General features: G+C 36.9%; 1 protein-coding gene across 2 annotated transcripts in view; it reads left to right on the forward strand.

Annotated features, from left to right (window-relative positions):
- The window catches only part of lrrc7 (leucine rich repeat containing 7), a 139335-nt gene that overhangs the window by 25936 nt on the left and 100383 nt on the right, over nt 1–13016 (forward strand). For both annotated transcript variants that reach the window (XM_075485888.1, XM_075485887.1), the window contains exon 2: nt 10036–10314. The gene's annotated coding sequence lies outside the window, so the exon portion shown is untranslated. The remainder of the gene's footprint in view (nt 1–10035; nt 10315–13016) is intronic.

Raw genomic sequence — 13016 nt, forward strand, 5'->3', positions numbered from 1 at the left:
TAGGTTGTCCGAAGTCACAAGCAAGTAAGAAACAATTCCTCATTTATTGAGCCAATCTGATTTTCTTTTAAATAGTATTTTTAGTAGTTAACTTCACTCCATCTCCTCTACAAAGCCAGCTTCTACTGGTTTATTTATTCATTTGTTTTTTACTTTAGCTGCAGCTAACTCAAATGGCTTAGGTAATGAAGATGATGTACATCAAGTTGTAAGTTATTGTTGGTTAATGCTTTTACTTTTTGAAAGGTTAACTTTATTGTGACCTCATTACTTTGTTAACTGAAGCGTTCTTGTAGAACAATTACGTTCTGTAATCCAGACCACCTGTCAGCAGTTTGGATAAGGTGTGTTTTTAACATATCGCCAATTCTGATCTTCTCTCCTTACTCGTTACACTGTAACGCTCTCACATTATCAACCTTTTCTGAAAAAGATGTATAGTCTCCAAGTACAATTGTTTAATGACGTTACTATATAGAAAATGTTGAAATGTAGTAATTAACAGTACATTTGCATTACCACGAATTATGCTGTGTACATCTCCGGCTTGGAACACTACAGTTCGATCTGCTGCTAACTTACAGCTACAGATAGAGTAACTATCTATATCTTTATATAGAGCTGGAGTGTTTTTGGTATGACTGGAGGAATAGCTTCATGATGTTTTGCGTTTACTGTATTAAATTACACAATGGATGCCCAGCAAACACACCATAACTCGCCACAGCCAGCATGACAGCATGTCCTTAGCCACTGTGCAAAAATACAGAAACTAACACTTCCTGTAGTAGCCTTGTTGGTTGGTCCTCTCTGGTAGCCATTTGACTCTGGTTCAAAGTGATGTAATTCCACAGTTTTGTCAGAGATAGTCACTTTCTGTTCAGTTGTTTCTTATTGCCGCTTTCTTCGAGCTGGTAGGCTAATCAGCTGAGCACTGCAAGCATGCAGCTACTTGATGTAGGGGTGCTGTCAAATTGTTAGAAAGGGCGTAATGTATCACTTATTACATGTTACATATTACATGTGATTTATATAACATGTATTTATATATCCTCTTTGTCACTTTATTAAAAATCATTCTATTCGTGTTAACCGTGTACTTTTGGTTGAATGTTGACAGAAAATTCTTGTTTTGGCCTGCATGAATAAATGCCCCATGGGGACGTATTTGGGCAGAGGACAATCTTTCTCATGTATAAATGATGAATTGGATTGTATATGGACTAAACTGGACTGTATTTCTTTTGATTTGCATTGAACTACTTACTCTGTAAAGTGCCCCTGAAAGGATTTTTGTTGTGAACTGGTGCTTTATGCCTAAAGAGAATTCACGAAGAGATTCACAAAGAACAATGTACTTGTGCACAATCTGGGATTACTTTTTTAACATATACCATTTTCAGCTTGTACACATTTTTCAAGGTAGTTGGCAGACACATTCTTTCAAGCATCATATATGTATACACTTGCCACAGTCCATTTGTGGGTTTAGGCTATTCCTGCACCTCATCGTATGATTTCAGTATTCTTATTTATTTGTAGTTGAAGATGGTTCTTTATGGCTCTAGCTTTATATTTAAGCACATTGTAATGCTGAAACATATATTTGAGCACCAATCAATGAACAGGAACCTACATATCTGAGCTTACAGATATCTGAATCCAGTTCAGTTTTGTATTTCTTTGCTTCTTTACCTGTCACATTAGTTTTATGCCAATAAAAGCAACCATGAAAGATGAACACTAATCTTACATTTTTAAACACATCCTGCTGCAAAGCAGTACATATTGTTCATCTTTTACAGGGAAGATAGATGTATTGATAGATAGATAGATAGATAGATAGATAGATAGATAGATAGATAGATAGATAGATAGATAGATACTGGTCTCTTCTGTACTCCCTCATTAGTTTCCATGGTAACAGAGAGTTACTGAACTGACGTGAGATTGCCTACTTATCTGGTACAATACATTCTCACACACAGTTATTTATACAGTAGACACATTCATTCACCCATAGATACACACTCGGAGATAGAGGCTATAGCTTGACTGACTCATGGTAATGACACAGTTCCAATTAGACACTTGCAAACAGAGATTTTTAATTTCCCTCTGGGATAAATAAAGTATTTTTGAATTGAATTTAATGCATACAGAATAGGAAATGTCTTTCGTCAAATGCTTGCACTGGGTTCCCAAAATGCACTCATAGAGACGGATGGTACTATTGATTTGGTCTGTATAAGGATAGAAAGCCAAGAGTTCACACATATGGAAACTTGTTCAGATATGGTGTGTATGGGGTAGCTATAGCCCTCTCAGAGTGATGCAGAGACAAAGACAGAAACAGAAATACCAAAGTAGGTTAGAGCAGAGCATTCTGGGATGGCAGGATACCCCCTGGGCTTCTGCAAGAGGCTCTCTTTCTTACTCCCTCTTGCTGCTGCTTGCTCTGACTCTGTCTTTTCTCTTACTTTTTTTCTTACAGTTTTTCCTGTTTGATCTACTTCTTGCGTTCATTCTGCTCAGTCACTTCAAATCTGTCTTCATGCTATTTCCCTTGCTTTTGTCCGTCTTTATCAAGTCAAGTTTGTTTTCCTGTGTGTGAGAGAACGGTATTTCAGAGATGTTTGAAATGTCATTCTTAAATCTTCTCTAAACCCTAACATTGTGCTCTGTGTAGATTTTATTGTCTTGTTAAATGAATGTCAGATCACATTATTTTCTGTATAGTAGTAGCATCTTATTCCACCACTACGTGAAGTAAAAGCAAACATTGCTTCCTTTATCCATCTGGCATGTCACCATCAGACATATCTGATGATTTATAAGAAGAATAAGAAGCTTTTAAGATTGTTGTCTTTCACATCAGAAAAATTCTGTTCCTTTATAATTTCAAGTTGATGTAATAAAAGTAAAGTCAAATTTTAGATATTACAGAAAGCACAAAGTTTTGCTTGTAAAAAAAACCAAAACAAAAGTGGTCGGATATAACACCACTGCCATAAAAACAAATCTCCGCGTGAGCCCCGTAAATGTACAGCCATGCACATGAACAATGCCACAAAGATGCCATCAAAAGCCCACAAAAATTTCAGGCGACCGTAAAATAAAATGATGCAGGGCTGAACTTTTTTTAAGCCTGGTGATGTGCACAACAGAAGTCAGTGTACTTCAAAATAAGACAGTATTAGGGTTCACAAACTTCCCTAGGGTTGCTTTAAGAGAAATCATTAAGTAAATGTGTAATGCTTCTTAAGGATGAGGATGTTTCCCAGAAACATCAGAACTGACAAGGCTCTCAGATCAATTGGAGAAGAATGAACCCACTTGTGGGAAGCTAAAAACATTTAATATGAACCAAATACTGGAAAACCTATTATTTTATTTTCCCTTCTTGCTAGTTAAATGGCATTTAGTGAAACACGAGTAATACTATTTAGTTTTAAGCTTTTCTGCCTTCCTTGATGTCCCAACACCACCTCTCCATGGTGACTCCGTAGAGCCAAATGATATGGCTGGTTACTTTACTTTTATTGGACATAAGTCAGATTTCCTGTGATTCTTCCAACAGAACAAATTAACTGAAAAGCTCAACACAAGGTTGTCTACTTGAATAAATCTGACCAATACTCTTGTTTTTTATCTTTATTTTCAATTGCCATCATGAGCATGTCCCAACATATTTCAACATTTTGCAATAGTTTAGAAAGTAAAAAAATCCACCTATCACAGTTCTCTTGTCAATGTAACTTGTCTAGTTTTTGTAACCCTGTCATGAGCATTTCATCATTCGTTTGCTGTTTTAGTTTCCCACCCTGGTTTATTCAGTTGGTTTCATTCATTCATTTGACTTCTTTGGTTTGGTTGACATATTGCACAGAAGAAGAGAGGAAACCAATGTGATTGGCAGGAAGATGGAAAAGACAGATTAATAGAGGGATGACAAGCCTGCTGGCTGGCAGATCTGTGAGGAAATCCAGAGACTAGCTGAAAAGTTGCTGGCTTGATCCCCAGTGTCTGACTGTGCCCACTACAATGCTTTGAATTGCAATGAAACTCCTGAGAGACTTCCTTCTTTTCCTCATTAAAAGAAGCTTAATTGTTAACAGGTTGTCATTGTTGTAAGCAATTAGTGACCTTATTTCCCTTCCTGTTTGTAAAGCAGTCGTTGCGAATAATGTGTTGTACATCTGCAACTCATCAGAAAAGGGATTCACCGTTTGACTTTTGCAAATGCTATTTGTCCGACAGTGAAGATGTTTAAAAGGTCAACCTCTCTTATAGCATTTGATAAGAGAGGTTGAGAGTCTTTAGAATTTTGTTATGGTGTCATTAGCTGCATTCACTTGCTGTGATTAGTGTACCAAATAGAAAATAGTTTAGAAATTTCATAAATTCTTTTGTCAACTAAGTTTTCAAGGATCACTCTTCTGCTCTATACCCATATAAAAATATGGGTATCTGGCTCCAGAAAGACCATCATGGTGATGGTTATATGCTGAAGTCGAGCTTCACAAACCTGGTTAATGCCATTCCTTAAACAGGAATGGTCTGGGATGGTTTTGTTGTGTGGGTTTGGAGTTTCTTATATTGATGACATGTTTTGTTATCTCCTACTTAGAATAACTTTTACCGTAGTTTTCTTTTACTTGTCTTGTTCCTTTAAAGCTCGTGTTTCTTGCTCACTTCTTGAAATATTCTGATATCATCTCTCACTTGTGCATCACATTTAGTTTTGCTTCCTGTATTTGTTTCACACCTCTTTTGAAATCCGTTGGTTATCTGACTACTCTGCTTCCACCATGTATACCTTTTGCATTTGTCATCACCTCCCTCTGTACATTTATACACCGAATCTTTGGTTTACCGTGTCAAATGCTAGATCCTTGTCGTTGTATCCCCATGCTACTTGCTTTCTTTTACCTCTGCTTAGTTCTTATTTGTTTAGAGTCCCTGCTATAATTTGCTTATAAAAGCAATTATTCTCCTCACCTGCCTGGTTCCGGCCTGTTAGCCTACATTTGGGTTTTCTACATAACAGCTGTAGGAAAATTACCACAATTAAAAACAATTTATTACCTTCTGGTTATCTGATCATGTTTAGGACTAAAATACCTTCCATTTACAACTCCATTGTCATGCTAATTAACGTACTTTTGTTGATCACCTTTTGTTAATCAACATGACCACTTCCGTTGTTACTTTTGATTATTTCTGGTTGTATTCAGCCCATTAAACTAGGTCAAGGTTTAAAAAGATCATGTTTTCAGCTAAAATGCAGTCTTTCTGCTGCATCACCATCAGGTTAATAAACAACATTTTACACTATGATAAACGCTGTTGTTCTCATGACCAGTAGAGGCAGCATATTCTGCAAACACAGTCATACGTTTTATTCTCATTCATCCATCAGTCTGTTTTCTGTTAATCCAAATCAGGGTCGAGGGGGAGCTGGAGCCTATCCCAGCTGCCATAGGATGAGAGCCAGGGTACAACCTGGGCAGATCGGTTTCATTGCCTTTACAAAGAAAAAGAAAACATGAGGTTGTTTTGGAGGAATGTCTTAGATGAGGAAAGGAAAGGACCAAAGAGGTAAAAAAAAAAGAGGAAGTAAAAGGCTAAGGAGATGAATGAAAGAGGGAATCACAAGGAATCTGGACAACATAGGACAACACTTTAGTCCCTCTCTTCTCGTCTCCTTTTCCTTCTCCAACTCCTTATCTTTTTTTCCTCCTTCCTCCATCTTCATTTTGCTTCAACTTGGATCAAGATGACGGGATGTATAGTTTCTCGAATCTCTTTGCATGTCCTTCAGTTTTCCTTTCACCACCACAATATAGCCATGTAGGCCTTAAAGTTATGTGTGTGTGTGTGTAAGGCTCCTTAGATTGTGTCGTGGTTTGTGTGTCTGAATGTCTTCCTCTGTGTTAGCGTCCCAGAAAAAGCGGACCTTGGGGAGTTGTGCTCCACTTTCACTCCTTTATTAATTCACCCTTCGCTCCCACTCTGTTTGCCAGGAAGGAGAGAAAGAGAGAAAGAGGGTGTAAGAGGAACAGGAGGACAAACAAAAGTGAATTAGTTTAAATGAGAGTCGAGACAGACAGTAAACACCCATGTCTTTTGCTTATCTAGTGCTAACATTCAAAAGGGACGGTATAAGAAGTGAAAACATTAAACTAAGGTGTGATTTATGCCTGGCATTAACAAATACTGTATATTCCTCTTTAAAAGCATTCAATTTCCAGCATTGTTCACTCCAAAAATCCTTGAAAAATTCAACTCTTTATCCAACAGGAGGCAGTGGCTTTGTTTTTCTCACAGATAAGGACGCGGTGAAGGAGCCAGCAGACTGTGGGTGGGCAGGGGAGTGAGAAATCAGAGTATTTAGAGAGAAAAATACTTTCTAAGCTTGCTGTTGATGGGAAAACCAGAGAACAGTTACCTTCCGTTCTTTTATTGGTTACAATCTGCACTGCAAAGACTTTCATGACAGTTTCAGCACTGATGTGAGATGGCTTGGCCCAGTGGAGTTTCTTTTGTCATTTGTGGTGTGAAATTGAAAAATGTGTTGGAGGCTTTTTGGTAATTTTGTTCTTGTAGAGCTAATTTTGATATGAATTCTTTACACTTTTAACTGAAATAAACACCTCCATTCATTGTTTTCATTATATTTGTCAGTTATGAAGTGTTAATGACACATTTAAGAACAATAAAAACAGTGATAAGGATGGGTTTAATGTTCTAATATTATTTCCATCACTGTTTTGATGTCTTCATTGTTCATTATTTTTCTTACTGAGACAAAAAAGGACTTGTTGTACATTACTGCATTACATTTCATTACTTTAGAAAAAGGAATTTATATACAAAATTCCTTCGGGTTTCCATTTTCGCTCTCAGTAATGTGATACTGTTAAACCCCCAAAAAAGATAAAACAAGCACTGGCTCGAAGTTTGTGTTTTGTATTTTCCCTGCGTGCATGTCACTGCATCCCATACATGGGAAAACAAGTGTCAGCTCTATCTGTTGTGACGTAGAAGAAGCACAAAAAAATCTATTGAAACCTTTTAAATATGAAACCAGAAATAACAGGTTTAAGAGGGCTGTCATTTTCAGACTGACCGATAGGTGTTAATAGAGGCAGTGCAGTCAAATACATCAATCAATGTGCAGGTCTTCCTTTTGCCATCAAAATGATACCTATGCTGTCTGGCACCAGCACACTCCTGAAGTGTGTGGGTTGAGGGGTAGGTACTTTGTGAATCTGGTTTGTATTCAGAGTATATCTGTGTCAAAGTAACTAACTTATCTGATCTTTTTGAATCTTTTGAATATATACAATTTTAAAACAAAAAAGTGAACTAAATCCATAATACCAGCCATGTAAGTCTCCAACTATTGTCAACAGTGATGCTTTTTACAATGTGGGTAATATAAAAACATTTCTTAAATGCAGAAAGAAAATACATTCATGTCACAAAGACAGTCAGTCCTGTTCGTCTTGAACTTTGTTCCACTTTTCCGCTCATTATTATGCCCTTGTCAATGTCAACACAAACTTGTGTTTTATAGACATTAAATATATTTAAGTGTTTAACAGAAGATGCCACACCATGCCAGGTGAAGACATCAATGGATATTATCAGATTACTATTAAATCTTGCATCAGGAACCATTTGTTGTAATATGATACTATATCAACAAAATTTAATTGAATTGAAATTAATCAAAATTCCCATTGTGAGTATATTTTGTGAGTATATCTTATTTTTTCCAATGTTAACAGCAACAGTAATACATTGATTAAGAGTAGTGGTGGATTATAATGTGCAATTAACTTCAAATGGTGATTCATAGACTGACTGATTACATTGCATCTGTATATTTACTGGTAGCTGATTAGATCAGCACAGAGATTCACAAAAATATATTTGTCTAATCCTGCTCGATCTACTAACTGTCTGACTAAGGCTTGATAAAATACATTGAACACAATTGAATGATGAGCCTGGCAGTCTTATCCACTGTTTTACCTAAAAAAGACAGTCTGTGAATGCAAAATTATCAGCTGAAAGCTCACAGACCACGGTCACACCGACTGTCACAATACAATAACTAAAAGTGGTTATGAATTGGTGGTAAAACAGAATACACATGGCAGATTTATCTTGCAAAGTTGCTTTTATTTAGAAATTGGAGACATGACCAGGCTGTTCTAAGGCGAGAAGGAGAGAATATTAGTCCTTTATATATACACAGCACAGCTGTGTTTGTGTGCTGGTGTTATGGCTAACCACCATACATTCGAAACAGACCTTTGTCTTCATTACGAACTTCACAATCATCCATGCTGCATCTCTATGGTAACAGGCATACCCACATCATTGGCTGTCATTTGGACTGCTTGGACAGACACACTGACACTCAGGCAGGCTACTGCTATTTCTGTTATCTCATTAATTTGACTTACTGTTCATTTCACTGCCAATAAATTATTAATTTTTACTTTCCCGAGCATTACTAACAGTTCATTTGAAGATACTTAGTTTGACATGAACAAGGTGGAATGCTGGACAAGTTTGTGTTGAGAGGACAAGCAGTCACGTTCAGTCACTATGTGCTATAATCAGCAAGATGGAAGTTGTTGTTGGACGTTAAATGTGATTTATGAGGTTTAAGTTACCGTCTTTAAAGCTACAAACAGATGAGATTTCTATCCAGTGCCATGAAAATATTTCACAATAACAGGAACACATCTGCACAATGTTTAAATTTGCTTTGATTGATTAAGATATTGGTCCTACTGATTAGTTTTTTAGTATCAGCATTACAAATAAAATAAAAGCTTGATCATATTTTCAAAAGTGTGCATGCAAATGGCTGACAAAAAAAATCTCAAGCTGCAGTGTGAATGAAAGAAATTAGCATTTACAATCCCACTCCTTCCTGAAGAATGCTGTCGTCGTCCATCACTGCCAAAGCAGTCACTTTGTCAGAAACAGATCTGACAAAACACTATCCCAGCCTTGTCACACTGTGATTTCATGTGTTGGCTTAACTGATTGTGTTATTGGAAATGAGACAAAAGTTTTTCTCCACTTTAAGTGACAAACAAAAAAGGGTTTTATGGTGAACACAAAGCATTCTTTGTTTATAAAGAATATAAAAGATATATTGGGTCAATATTGTGACAGATTTGTTTTTATCGAGTTTCTCCAGTTAAAAATAATGTACATGCTCTTGTTAAAAATAGCTCCTCTCACAATACATCATCAGGTTTTTGTAATACACCCATGTTATATATTCATGAAATTCCTCGTATAGAAAAAATAAAGTGATGGGCATAACATAACTTTAGAGGAGCTATTAAACCTCTACTGGGTATTATCCAGCCACACTTAGGACCCATCACTGCCTGGATTTGGATTTCCAAACTATACACCAGAGCACACTTAGCTGTGAGCTACCCAGTCGAAGCATATGTAGAGTTTCAGGAAATATTTCCTGTTTTACTTCATTACATAAGTCAAAAACTTAACAGCAAACGCAATGGAATTATTTTAAACATTGTATTTGCTCGATGTAATATGAACTCATATTTAACTAACTTACTGCCTTGTGAACCCATGTGCCAGTTAGGATTTTATGTCCAGGGTTTATTACATTTGTTAGCTACAAAATAAAAAGAGAAAAACTTGGTCATTTATTTGGTTTAAGGAAGTTTACCCTCTACAAATTAAGTTTAAATGTCTTTACCTTGCAAACCTGAGATAATACTGCTTTAAAGACAAGTCATTATTGTATTATTGCTATTATTTCCTTGTAATTGTAATTTTTATTCAAAATTGAAGCCCAATTGGAAAAGGTTTCTAATTTCACAAGGTGATCATGCAGAAAGCATGTACTGTAAGTTGTAGTTCTGTAAAGTGAAAAGCTTTTCTTTAAGTTGCAGAACTGTCATGTACAGTGTCTACATTGTCAGCTGTTTTACAGAAACTTGATTTGATTTTTTTCTGTTCACACAGGAAAACTGCATGAAGATAACACACAAAGAGTCAACTTCAAAAGACAGACGTGGAGTTTAACAAAGAGAGCAAGACAGAAATGTTCAGCAGAGTGTGGTACCCATAAGGCCTTGCAGGGGCCCAGTGGGTGGAGTTACAAGGAGGCCAAGATGAACCTGACCAACTGCTGGTCATCACCCAGGAATATAATCTCCACCCATCACTGATATCCAGGGTGACTGACATACAGACCTGCACCTTTAACACCGTCATCTGAATCCTTAAAGGCAAATAGTACAGGTAGGAGTTGTGTGTGTCAGAAGCTTTTTAATTATCACCGTTACCGGGGAGAAGGAGGGTGAAGAGTCAGAGACAAGAAATGGGAGGAGGTGTCTAACTGTTCATGAAGAATAAAAGAGTTACTTGTGTGAAGAAGAAAAAAAGAATGGTAGACAAAGAATTTGTATCCTGCACATTATTTCACCTCAGCTCACCTGCCTGAATTTGGTGCGATTGTTGCAATGTCAGCTTTAGAAATTTGCCAAAATTGCAGAGTCAGTATTTCTGATTCTGATACTGCAAAGTTCTGAAGATAGGGGATTTTGTGGCTACCGTCAGTGAGGCATGAGAGCAGCGGCTGCTCATTAGAATTTTTACAGGATGCAACTATGAAAAAACTGAAGCACAACCAAAACAATTCATATCATGAAAAATGTTACCAAATGAACTAGAAATACAGTAATGCCAAAGGGAGAAAAAAATGAATTCACAGTTATGTAGAATAAGGCTGATACCAATCATTCATACGATCAAATATGAAATAAGCATGCAATTTTTCAATCTTTGCAATTCACTACTATACAATTTACAGAGTAAAATTCAAATTACTGTACATACACTGCTTCTCAGGTTATTTGGTGTCATGATTGTCCAGATGTTGAAATCATGGAAATAATGGAAGAAAACCATTATCTTAGTAGAACTTCTTACAATATACAGATGGACCACTGCATTTCTGTAGAATTTTTAGATTTAAAGGAAGAGACTAAATTAAACTATTAACTAATTACATTTCTTATGAAGAGAAACACTGCAACACCAGGGAAGAAACACCATTAAATCCCCATTACAAAATAGCTTATTATGTAACTGTGAATGCTTCTCACACTGCAAACATCTGCATTTGTATACATGTATCTACCCTGCAGATGTGAAATCTGTCAAAATACTTGTTTTGGAATGCACTCTCAGTAGAGGCTAAAATACATTTTTCTTTTGTAACAAGGACCCTTTAATTCTCCTCTGAACTTAACATTCAAATAAGCACAACCCACATCCAATCACTACATCCTCCAAATTTAAAGATGAGCACTGCAATAGCAAATCAGCAAATATACTCATTGAACAAAAGAAAAGCATTCCAGCCTCATATGATGATCTCTTTTTCTAGCTGAAGCAATACAAACATTAACAAAACACATAAAAGGGACAGCTAGCAAGTACTTTAACTCATAACTGCATGTATGTGTGCTGTGGGAGTAAATTAGTTTCTGTCTATTGGGTGATAAGCAGCAAAAGAAACAGGCGGTCAGGTGACAGTGGAAAGCAACTCTTGCCGCAGAAGCAGCTGGTATCAGTTTGGCTTTACTCCATGAGTCTCTGAGGTGCAGGAGAGACTTACAACCATAGTGTTGATAACAATTACGATACAGCAGTGACAACAATAAGGTAAGGTCTGTTGTGTGGAATTTTTCAGATTTAGAAATTACTGGTCATTTAAATGAAGGCAAATGTTCTCTTCTTAATCAAATGAACTTACCAATGGGATCACAAGGGTGCAAAGAAAATGTTCTGGTAATATGTCTCAAAATTCTGATGTATTTCTTAGTTATTTGTACAGTGAAGGTTTTTGGTTCAGGGAAATGCTGTCCAAACATGATAACATCTGAACTGTGGGGATATAGCCACAAGAGTGGCTCCTGTGGGTTGCTGGATGGGGCACATGTGGATTGGTCTTGTTCTGCAACATAAAGGCCGGGTTGATGCTTCAGGCTGTCTGTTGTGTTCCACACGGTATTCCTGAGCAGTTTTTGTTGTGTGGTGAAGGAGATTGTCTATCTGGACAAGGAAACTGCTGTCAAGGAGAGTGGGGTTTCTTGGCAGAATTATAACAAAATAATGAATCTGATTTACTTCACCTCTTATTGTTGTCATGTAATGGTTGCGTGTGTGATAAGAGAAGTAAGTAGTACTCAGTAAGTAGTCCAGTTAACAATACACATTGAAATATGCCACAAATAACAAAAGATTATGGTGGACTAATGTAAAATCATATCTCTTTATGTTTAGGCTTAATTTTAGTGATATAACAGCTGCCATATTTGGTGATGGAGAACATAATAAGGTATTAATTTGATGAGCAATATAGTTCATTAATTTACTGTAGCTTTGAATAATGAGCAATTATTTTTCTCCCTCCATGTCCTTCAGGGCAAATTGCTTCGATAGCTTAACAACCTACAAATAAACATTTGCTGTACAAGTATGGTGCACCTTAATGGATTATTGACTCCCAACGAAAGACTGAAAAACTCCAGCAGTTAAAGTTGGACCTTTGGGTCACTCTAACACCCTTTGTTCTGTTGATGTGAGTTTTTCAGTGGGTGTCTCTGTGAGCAAACATCAGGCACGTTAGTTATCCATTTTGTTGCGTTTTTCTCCCTTTGTCCTTTATGTATCTTCCTCTTTTCTGTATCTCTATTGCTTTCTTTATCTGCTGTTGCCATGGAAACTCATCCTACTCATCCCTGTTTGCTGAGTCAGGAAAAGGAGGCCATGGTTTTACAACAGTGGTCCTATCAGAATCGCTAGATGGCATCTCAGACCAAACTACCAAGTACTTTGTAGCTTCTTACAGCCGTTTGGGGATATAAAGCCATGCTGAACTGTTGATAATAGGGTGGGAAACACCTAGCCTGGCGACGCCATCCTACGTACTTCCG

Source organism: Odontesthes bonariensis, chromosome 15, assembly GCF_027942865.1.
Source record: "Odontesthes bonariensis isolate fOdoBon6 chromosome 15, fOdoBon6.hap1, whole genome shotgun sequence".
NCBI classification, from domain to species: Eukaryota; Metazoa; Chordata; class Actinopteri; order Atheriniformes; family Atherinopsidae; genus Odontesthes; species Odontesthes bonariensis.